At 30.5% G+C, this 12,077-nt stretch overlaps 1 protein-coding gene across 3 annotated transcripts in view; it reads left to right on the forward strand.

The window, feature by feature from the left end:
• Positions 1–12,077, forward strand: part of NOVA1 (NOVA alternative splicing regulator 1) — a 147,204-nt gene that overhangs the window by 3,687 nt on the left and 131,440 nt on the right. The gene's annotated exons all lie outside the window — the stretch shown is intronic.

The following is a 12,077-nucleotide window of genomic DNA, read 5'->3' on the forward strand; positions in this document are numbered from 1 at the left end:
TGGAAAATGGCAAGTTTCCTAGGTGGTATAATTTTTTTTGTACTTTTCAGTGTGTGTTTTTTATTTCAAGTGTTATATAGTTCTGCATGTTTTAGCTTTTTCTTTTTTATTATTTTGCTACTTAGTGTAAGGGTTTTAAGTTTAACTAGAAAATCCGCATAATTGAATAGTATATCTCTTAGGTAAAACATTAACTGATTTGCTTTTACCCAGGTGTAGCTTCTGCCTTTTTTGTTTGTTTGTTTTTGGTTATTTTGTCTCTATGGCCATAAAAAATATTTATTCACTGCTGAGGGGACTGATAATGCCTATTTTTTTTTTTTTCCTGGTAGAAAAGAAAAGCTTATTTGCTTTCAGTGATCTAATTTCAGTAAGAGTTCTTTAATAGAGGATTTCTTTTTCATAGCCAATTTATTGGTGGTAGAAAATGAACTATTATGCTAGATAAGGTTTTAGAATGGTCGACAGTATCATTTAGTTATACAAATTAAACGTAGTATATTTGGTAAACACTACAAATAGTGAACTAAAATGTAATGTATTAGATATGCTGCCCTTCGAAAGTTTGCTCCTGTGAGTGTAGTTTTGTAGATGGCTTTCCTTGTCTCTGAAACTTTCCTTATGCATTAAGAAAGTTTACTAACATATTCACATTTATGTGTTTAAAAGGTATATTATGATGAAAAAAATCAATGTGGAATTGTGAAAACCTTTTACAAATAAAAGCACTCAAAAGAGCTTGATTGCAGAATTAATAACGTGATAGTTCTAGGAAAAGAGCTGCAATGGTAAATTAAATTCACTGTCAATAGATGAAAATGAAATAGCTTTTTTGCATTAAACATGAGGTGGTATCAGATGTGCAGGGATGTTACAGAAAATTGGTGTTTATCAAGGATATTCCAAATAGTAAATTAAATGCCTTTTCATTTGAATATAGTTTATTTTCAGTGGGTTGGAAAGGGTGCACCGAGAATTAGATCTTTTGTTTTTAGTCCACTTAGTTATGCATATTTTCCTTATTACATTGAAATTGCTTATTTTATTTATAGTTAGTTCTGAGACACGTTATTCATATATAGCAAGAATATCCGTTGGAAAAAATGGAAAACTGGAATGCGTTGAACAAAATTTTGTGTGTGTAGTGACGTAACCTGATCAAATGTGATTTGAAATGTCTGGATAAAAGAAGGCATATACGCTCTGCCTGTAACAGGTGGAAACCAAGCACACACTGGAATCAATTTTAAGGATAAAATAAAGCCTTGTAATTAATAAGAAGCCGTATTAATTCTAAACACTTTTTTATTTAAATATGATATTAACTAGGTTATTACCTTTTCAGACAGATACATCTCTCTTCTTCTGATAGACTTCAGTTTTAATAGTTTTTCTGTTCACACTTGACCACAAGCCTGTGGAATTATCTAAGGTCCTGGTATTCTTCAAATAGAGCTACTTTCAACTTCTCGTACTCAGAGATATTTAAGCAATACTTACCTGCTCATCTCAGACAAAGTAAATTATAGAACTGTGATTCATATCGCCGAGTTATAAGGACTTTCATGTAGGATTATGCAGTAATTTATTTGGAAGCCCATTTTTGTGTTTCATTTATGTATTTATGACTCCTATTTGATTAGAATGAATATGTTGATGTTTATTTCATGAAGAAATTTTCTGTTTCTCATTTGGTAAGACAGTTTATTTGGGGAAAAGTATACTTCAGTTGTATAACCTAGTGGATTTTCTCAAATTACCTAAGTTTTGAAACAGAATGTAATTGTATTCCAGAGGTTTAGTTAACATACTGATGTATCTAAGACAGATTTCCTTTAGGATATATAATGCAGAGTACAGACACACTTTGGGGCTATTTTAATAAATTTCAACTCAAATGTATGTCCATTGTTTTTATTGTAGCTAATATAGTCTACCCATATTTATCACATTTGTCTGTTTTTTATGGTTTTTTTTGTTTGTTTTGTACTTAGCTGTATCTTTAAAATATTTTAAGCAACCTTGCTTTTTTGAGTAATTTTAATACTTATGGTTGAAATCTAGAAAATATTTCATGCACATTAATTGGTATGATTTAGAATTTGTAGAACTGTATTTTATACTGTGTACTTCAACATGTCAGCATAAATAGAATAATTTGGGGAAATTGTGTGGTGAGGATTGTAAAGTGCATTTTTAAATTACTGTGATCAGAAAGAAAAGATCTACGAGTGGACATGCTTTATTTTTTGCTGTGCTTTGTAACTCATTTTTTCTTTTCAAAAATCTAAATCGTACAGAATACTACTTATTACCTGTGATTTATGAATATATCTTTTATTCTTACTTGATTAAAACAGCTTATTTATTTGTATATCTTTTCTACAAATAGGTTGCCTAAAGTTGTTGCCTTGTAGTAAAAAACAGCTTTCTCATTTTGGGGAATATATTAATGAATGCATTTTCAGAATGGTAATAGTGTTCTCTTATTCTTTTATTTGGCACCTGAAGGTGTGTTTAGTTTTCATTAATAGATAGATTGATTTTATTTATTATAAATAATACATGGTTCAGGTAGATAATCCAAAAAACTTATTGAATACACTATTGGTTGGGAATTGTAAAGGGTTTATAAAATGTATTTTTTCATATGTGTTTTAGGTTTTAGAACATTTCATAATGTACCTATTGTTATTCCATTATATGACAGTAGAGATATTCATTATATCAAACAGAAATAATTCACTGTAATCTTAGCATATATTAGTCTGTATCTTACACTGTTTCCATATTCATGGTTATACAACTGGATCACAGTTGATGTAAAGCATTTACTTTTATGATCCGTAAGTTAAAATTTGAACTTATATTCCTAGATTTATTATATCATAATCTTAGCATTGTCCAACTTTGGTGATTTTTTTTTTCTTTTAATCACAAGCTGTTTATGTGGTAAAATTTTAAAACTCATGAAAAAGCAGACTGTAACTCAAATACCCAACACTGCCTTAATTTTGACATGGGAAGAATTCAGTGGCCCCCTCCCTTAACCTTTAGGCTCAGGACCGTATAGCAAAGACTGATCATTTGTTTGGGAAATCAGATGAGTTGATTAAAGTTTTAAAATAGATCACTTCTTTTTGTTTATATTGTTGAAGGACAAGTATTACAATATTGGTGGTACAACAGGAATATTTTAGTTACAGCTTTTAAAAGTTGCAGTCTAAATACTTTGATCTAGATGCCAAGCATCTTCAAAATTTATTTATACATATTTTAAGGCAAAATTAGTAGATAAATAGAGTTGTAAAAAGGAAAAATAAAGTAGTATAATTTCTAGTATTGAGTTTAATATGATGGTTATCATTACACTGTGTTGTACCTTTGATTTTAGTGTGATCAAAGAGTTGCTGACACAGAATGTGTCTTCCTTTAAATCTTAAACTTGTAATATTTGTCACATTACCTGTTGTTGTGGGTTACTTTATATTTTGTCTCTTTATACCCTTAGTTGGTGGAGGAACCATAATCTTTCACTTAGACATCAATGTCTCGGAAAATTTACTGTTTTTTTAATATTTTGTTTCTCATTTGAAGCAATAGGAAATCTTAACATATGAAGGAATGTTACTGGCATAGCACAATCTATGTTAAAATTGTCAACTCCAAAAGATACAATTTTGATACTTAATCATGTAAGCAAATATTTTGTACCATGGGACTTTTAGAAAAATTTAATTAGCATTAGAAATCTTAGGTTTTCAATTTATTTGATTCTTTTTTTTTTATTTCATTCTGATGTTGTATCTTCTGTCATTGACTTAGTAAGTTGTGGAACATTATTTACACTGTTGGTATTTTCATGAATTATAATGTACAATGTCTCCTTGATATTTGCTATTTCAAGCCTTCTGGATTTTGGAAAAATAGCTCATTTAAATTTGTGACGTTGTGAGGAAATCCAATACATCTAACAACATTGCCTTGCAAATATCCTCCCTAAAGGTTTCAGGAATAGAGTGAATACAATTGGTGAAATAGTTCAGTATTCAAATATGAGAGATGTTTTGTGTAATATACAAGAGGAAAAACAATCTGTGTCTTGGGAACTCTAAGGAGTATGTGGTGTCACTAAAAACCTGAGCAATAAACCACCCATTGAAAACGTGCTATTTTTATAGCTATTTTGTTTTGTTTTGTTTTGTTTTGTTTTGCTCTGGCTTAAGAGAAATTTTAAACTTTTCAATAACACGAATAACACTTATTGAACACAATTACGCCACTTGTTACCTAAAATTCAGTACCTAATAAACTACTTTTTACCATGGAATTTAGTTTTAGTTGTTTTGAGTTTAGTGGAGCTGTTTTAACCCACTTTTATGAGCAAGTGCAGCTTTTTAAAATAAAATTGGGGGGACAAGGGTGGGAGATTTATGCTTGATTGCCATCTCATTTCCATCTTTGGATACAGCTCTAGCATAAAGTTAAACAACATCTGCAGAGATCTGACTGACAAACATCTCTCTGGGACTCATCATTGCAGCCTGCAGCAGGTGCATTCAGCTTGCAGTCCTTTCCAAAAGGAGGTTAGTTTGTTCTAACATTTATCAGTAGACCAGTGGGAGCAAGTGACTAGAGAGAAGAGGTTGGTTGTCACTTGTCCAGTGCTGGAATACTACAGGTAATTGGACTGGACTGGTGGGAACCGCAGCAGTGTGTGTCTCACATTGCACTGCAGCTGCTATGGAGCTTAATTAACCTGACCCTCAGAGACTGAAGTGTCATGGTATAAAACACAACATGCAAGAAATGAAGCAGTACTTTTCAGTACTTCCTGATGCTTGGGTTGGTGAAATTTCCATTTTCTTCATCTTGTTCTTAAAAGATAGGGCATCGGCTTTCCTACTTTTTTATATGGAGTTATTTGAAACTAATATGATTTCTATGAATGTGATAGAATACACACACACATACACACAAATGATGTTTGTATAGAAATAGAAAGAAAACAATCTTAAGTCAGCAGTATCTAAATTTCCCTGTTCCACAAGTACATTTTCAAATCACGAGTGAGCAAAAATAAATGGAAGTACACTGTAATTTTTTATTAGTGTTACCGTAGCTTAACATGTGTTTATTCTTATATGAGAAATAATCCATGTAAAATTAAGTTGTATCTTTAAAACATGTTAGAGGCAAGCAAACTCTGCCGAATCCTTTCAAGTATTTCAACAAACAAGACAGGTATAGCATAAACACTCTAAAAAAATTAATCTGTCGTGTATTTCTCGTTTTAAATTTCTTAATCTATTTTAAAGACTGACTTCAGTATGCTTCCAAGACATACATAGAAGTTTTGTATGTCTTCTAATAGTATTTCCACTTACTGTAGGGGTGTTATGACAGTGCTATTTTATTAATTGCCCTTGAAAGAAACTAATTCCTAGCAGAAAAATGTCTTTATATTATATCTGGGAAGGTGCTATACTATTTTAAAATAGTTCTTAATTTAAAAGTATTATTTGGAATCTTGTGAAGGAGTTTTGTAGTTTTTACTTTCTTTTTTACTAATTTGAATTTTTTGGTCTTTATTGAATATAACCTGTCAATTACCAAAGAGGAATTAAGTTCTGGAGTTTGTACAGGTTTTTTTTTTGCGGCCTATATGCTTTTCTTGAAAGAATTATTACCATTATTGCCAGTAACTATTAGATTCTGAAGTTACTCTTTGCAAGAAGTCTGTTAAACTTTATTTTAATTAAATTATGAATAGTTAATAATTTACTGGTAATTACAGTAATCCTGGGAAATGAGATTAAAATAATCATCTCTGAAAGTTAAGAGAATCATTCCCGTGCTTTTAAACATTTTTCATTTTTGACACCTTGAATAATTATTTTCTTATCAATTCTTATCAATATAGAAATGATTCTTCACAATTCCACATACATACTGCACTGTCATTTTTAAATTTTTGATAAAATAATTGAATGAAAATAAACATTTAAGACTAGAAAGTACAAAAAAGGAATATTATATACACTGACAAACTTTATGTACACTGACAAACTTTCTGAGATATTTTCAATATTCCCTGAGTTTCAAGCTACTATATGGATATCCTTTTCCATAACAAAACTTGATCATGAAAACACATCATAGCTACACTCCATCATTGATCTTTTGCTGCTTCCTGCAGGGCCTGTCATAGCATCGTTGACAGGACCAGATGAAAAATGAAATCAGTATCTTGAGTTTTTTAACAGCAAAATGATTCAGGTAAGATTATTTGGTGTGGAAAATAAACCTTTTTTTTTTAAAAAAAAACATTCTTAAACTAATTTTATTTAATAATTGATATTTAAAATTAATGTATTTTTTCTCTTTTCAAGACCTGTGTCCTACTGACGTTCAGTGGATTTGTAATTTACAATGAATTATATTCTGAACTCAGTAATTTTTAAAATTTATAGACTATAGTGTCTTTTTACTTTCCTTTTAAAATTGAACCACCTTTTGAGGTTTTGAGGAATAATTTTTCTGTTTTAAAGGTTTTAGAGAACAGTTTTCCACTGAAGATTCCATAATTCCTTTGCAGGAGAAATTTTCACATAATGTCATAATGTACTTATTAATTAAATAGGCCTTCAAATCCTGTATTCCCTGTAGAATATAATAAATGCTCTCAGTTGATTCAATTTTAAAAATCATTCTTATCTTAAAGAAGAAAGTTGTTTTCATTTAAATTGTTAATATTTTGTTGCTCTAGGAATTAGATTCAGTGAATTTTTTTAAGATCTATAATTTGGGGGAAGGGCAGAAAGAAAGGAATTGGGGTACATTTTGTTAACACTGAACATAGTGGGAACGTAGTATAAGTTTTTGTTATATATTACTAAATATTTTAGAAGAATTCTAACTTTTCAATTTTGGTTATATTCACTCTTGAAATAATGTTTTTGAAGGAGTTAGTATTAGAAGCAATTGAGTTTACTTGGAGATTATTCATTCACATATTTAGTCTTAATTATTCTTTATATAACTGTGCTTTTATTTTTCTAAGACTGTTTTTATTTTAAAGTCATGGAAGTGACTTTAAACTGGTGTGAAATCTGTCTGGAAGCTTTTTCTTGTTAATTATTATGTGTATTTATCAGATGCTTCCTATGAGCACAGGTGTAGGCAGCTCTTTGCTCATCAAGACTTAGAGATATTACAAAGCATCTTTTTCTTTGTTAAAGGGATATGGGCATGTTTTGCTTTTCCCTAAAAAGCTGTGCTTTAATTGTTGCTGTCTTCTTAAGTTTTAAGTTTTTCCCTGTTATATGGCATCTCTGTCAAAGTCTTAATAAGGACACTTAGAAGTAGCAAAGAGGCTTTCCATTTGAAGAGATTGGAAAAATCATGGAATTGTGGAACTAGATGAAAAAATTGGGAGTAGATTTGATCTCTTCCAGAATCCTTAAAACTGTTGAGAAAACCAAGATACCAGGAGATTAAGTGATGTAACTTAATCCTATAATTTTAAATATGTTTTCTGAATTTGGGGTACAATTTTAATAGGTAATCCATTCTCTTCTTGTTTTGCTCCACTGTTCTTTTCCTACCTCCCTTTTTGGATATGACCCTCGGAGGAAATAGAGCTTTACTTTTTCTCTTTCCTAGTTTTAAAATGAATGTGCCCTCTCCCCCATTTTGAAAATTAAGTTGAAAGCTCATTACGTATTTTAGGACAATTTTTATTGATGATTTGCTGTACTGTAGGGCCAAAGTCAGGTTCTCTTTATCATTATCATACATTCAAAAAAAAAAGTATATGATAGATTATATTTGTTTAGAATGTAGCCTGGTCATTTTCTGGTTTTCCATAATTATAGTTTGAAAATGTCAGTATTTTCAGGGTGATTTGATTTCTGCACTTTGTTATTTTTTTTCATTTACAAAGTTTGTTTTCTCTTTCTTTCTTTTTTTTTTTCTTGCTTCCATTGTTCCTTAGCTCAGTTTTTAAAAATTTCTTTATTTTGGTTTAGCAGATTATTGACCTTAATTTTTTAAGAATGTGTACACTTTCTAATTCAAATTCTGTTTTCAAGGACATATGTATTTTCCATATTTTTTATGACTTCTATAAAAATTTCCTTATGTATTACTTATTTCCTTATTTGCTGTTACTTATTAACAGTTGGTTTAAAAAGGACAAAATATTATGGTTAAAAAATATGCAATAGGCTAGTTGTAAGGCAGTCTAAGTAAAAATGAAGATATACAATAGTTATTAATTTTAAAACGTTACCATTTTCTCTTTTTTTAAATTCATTTCACTAAATTGGTCTGCTTCTCAGTTAATTAGAGTTCTGATGATGTTTGCATTATATTGTAAATTTATGGACTACTTTTTAACATAATTATAAAAGTACTTAATGTGATTTCTGAGGATATATTTTTCTTCACAGCTTTAAAGTAAAACAAAAATCTTTTGTGATAGTTGTTACTTACATTGATTTACTAAGCTCCATTGGTATGAAGGAACTTATGTCATCCTTCATGCCTGTTGCTGTATGTTCAGTCTACAGCTCAGTGCTGTAAAGATAGGTGGTAATTAAATTTAAATGAATGTATGTATGAATGAATTAATGACTGATTTGAGGCTTCTTCTGTGATGTGCTCGTGCAATATCAATACAATGGTTGGAGAAGGCGTTTTGTTTTTAGTTTTTCATTGTATTTCTAATTTACCTTAATTGGGGCTGGTGTGAATATATAAAGTCTGTATTTTAGATAAGTGAACTGATGAGTTTAAATATTGAAACAAACCAGAAATGGTCATAGAATTGTTAAAACAAGTATGGGCCAGGTATTAAGGAATAAGAGTGTAATGTGAAAAAGGAGTTTTGCTTTGTATTTAGCGTATTGGGAAACTCAAATTCCAGTATTGTGGAGAATATGTCAAGCCATCAACAATGAAGATAACTTTTAAAATATTCTGACGTAAGCAACATGAGCTTAATTAATATTTAGTAATCTTTGATTTTCAGGGTATTTCAAGAAAAGTCATCAGCCAGCAGACTGTTCCTTACTTGCACAAGTAGCCACATGGCCGTAAATAAACTATAATGTAACATAACTGTAAAATCTTATAATGTAGGTATTTCAGAGTACTCTTAGCAATAAAAATAAGTTCATGTTGCCTAAGTCAGAATAAATATAACTAAAGTTACATAATTAAAAATATGATAAATAAATGTTTTATTTTTAATGTATTTTAATGTCTTTTCCCCCACCTGTAGTGGTGAAGTTAACATGTATGAATATATTATGATTTTAGAAGCTGGGCTATTTAATTTTCTTATTTGTGAAGGGAAAAAGTATATACAGCTTAAGCTCTATAGTAGCTTAGATTTTGATTGACTTGAATATCAAAGTATTAGTATGTGTTGCTTTATTTGAAACTAGAATTTTAGGGAAGTTACTAAATTCAGGCTTCTTTAGTCTTTTAATACTGTTAAAACACTTTTTAAGCAGTTAAAATTTAGAGAAATGCACAAAATATTAATGCCCTGTATTAGTACATTGAGTTCTGCTACAATAAACCAATGAAAACATCTAAGATTTGGTAGATAAACCTATTTAGTCTTATGTTTAGCCCCCTACAGTTTTATAAATTCTATTTTTTTAAAAGCTGGTGGAGAACAGTTAAAATAACTCTGTTGTAGTGTTTCTTTGCCTGGCTGCTTCCCCTGCTACTACCATGGCCTGATTTTAATATTTTGTTCAATGTTTATCTGCACCTTTTGGGTTAGAATTAGGCATACAATGCTCTGAAGATCTTATTCTCAAGCAAGGAAGCAATAAGAAACAAGAGATGTAAATACCTGGTTATAAAAAGGTTTAATAAATGTATAATGATAGAATTGTGTCTTGAAGTTGAAACTCTATCTGTGACCAGATCTTAAGAGGAGAGGGTAGACTTCAAAGAAGACTTCAAAGAGGAGGGGTGTTTTGAGGGTTGGATTTAATTGGCTGGATGGACAAGAGTAGAAGGTCATTTGAGGCTGAGAGACAAAATATATATCCATGTAGATATGAAAAATTCCTTTTATATTCAGGGGTCCAAAAGTAGTTTGATATTACTGGGTTAAAAAGTGGATATTTTGGGGCGGGGGAGGGGTGGATGGGGATAAGAAGATACTATAGATATTTGTACAGATAAGATAAAGTGTATTACGTGTGAAAAAGATAAAAGTTTGATTGAAAAATACTCAACTTGGATACATTTATTAGTAAGAATTATTTTAAAGAAGAAATATGTGTTGCATCTATATAATATGACTGGCAGTGGTACTGTAATTAAAATTTATGTACCTATTTGTTTAAATGTAAACAATGATTCTTGTATTTTGGAGGATTACCTTAATTACCTATAAGTAGGGCAAGCAATAGGTTGAGGAGTATGACTTTCAGCTTAGGCAATAGAAGTAGAATTAAAAAGAAGATTAATTTGTTTAGGAAGGAAAAGACTAAGGGAAAGGTGAGGCAAGTAGGAATTCAGAAAAAGACATTAAGAAATATGATTGTTGTCTTTTATGAAGCGATTATGTGCCAACGGTAGAAGAAAAAAGGTATGGGGACCTAGTGAAGGACAATTGCCAGTGAAGAATGTTGCTGTATTCAGGACTAGTATGGATAGAAATCCGGTTTTGACATTTGTTCACTTTGATGTATCTTGTCTGTGCAGGTGCATTTGAAGTTAGTGACTTGAATGGCTTCTTTTACTGGTTTACTTTTGAATCATAGCAGTTTAGAATCCTATATCTGATAAAACTTTTTTCATTTCTTAAATTACATGAATATGTAGGCCTTTTTAGCTCTCTTGGCATGTGAACAGATGTATTCACTTTTAATCTGATAAAAATTTGTGATTTACACAATGTATACTTTTATTTAATGTGTGAATTTGATGTCATTGGAACACTAAAGTTTTGGTATGTGAGAGAGCATTGGTATGCATCAGGTCAATGAAAATGAAAACTGAAACTTCTTATTCATTGTTCTTGGATTCTCTGTTATGTAATTATTTTATTTAGGATTTCATTTGATTATTGAGATTAAACAGGATTCTCCATCATTGATAAATATTTATTTCATATAGGAATCAGTCCTTTTTTTTTTAAGATTTTATTTATTTATTTGACAGAGAGGGAGAGAGGGAACACAAGCAGGGGGAGTGGAAGAAGGAGAAGGAGCCTCCCCGCTGAGCAGGAAGCCTGATGTGGGGCTCAATCCCAGGACCCTGTGATTATAACCTGAGCCAAAGGTAGACGCTTAACGGCTGAGCCACCCAGGCGCCCATATAGGAATCAGTCTTAATCCATAGTCTATCAAAATCAGATTAATTTTAAAAAGGCTGAAAAATATGGCACTGTTTTTCCATTTAGAAAATGAGATTAAAAATCTATCTAGCATTTTATACTGATTTGTGAAATTATTGGCTAGTTGTGTAGAGAAACATTTAAAAATTGAACAGCTGAAGTGACATTAAGCACCAGATGGGAATTTGAAATAAAAATATTCACTGTGTAATCTTTATTTAAGTGCTATTCATAATTCAATAATACCAGTTGTGTAACTCAAAGTTGAATTCAATACAAAAAGGAAGCACAAACGAAGTCTCATAGCCTTCAAACTGATGTGCATATCATGGTATGATAGGACTCATTCTTAAAAGGGATAAATAATATAGGTAAGACAGCTGCATACTTTTTTTTTTTTTTTTGCAGAGGCAGTATTATTCTCTTTGAGAAAAATTTTGAAGAAATTTTGGTTTGTGAATTGTTTCAAAGTAGTGTTTATTTAAATTTAACATCTTTTATGAATTCTGCCTTTAAAATGATTCTCTATTTTGTATTTACTCACATCTTCTATGCTAGAAATTTCCAGCCAGATTTTCTTTCTGGTAATAATTTAAATTTCTTCTGAAGACTATACCTATTTTGTTTAAGAAAAGGTATGTTCTTCTGGAAGCTTTATCACATTTTTAGCTACACTGGTGTATTTGACATCTTGTTTAAGAACTAGAAT

The sequence above is a fragment of the Mustela nivalis genome (genome assembly GCF_964662115.1).
Source record: "Mustela nivalis genome assembly, chromosome: 6".
Lineage (NCBI taxonomy): Eukaryota > Metazoa > Chordata > Mammalia > Carnivora > Mustelidae > Mustela > Mustela nivalis.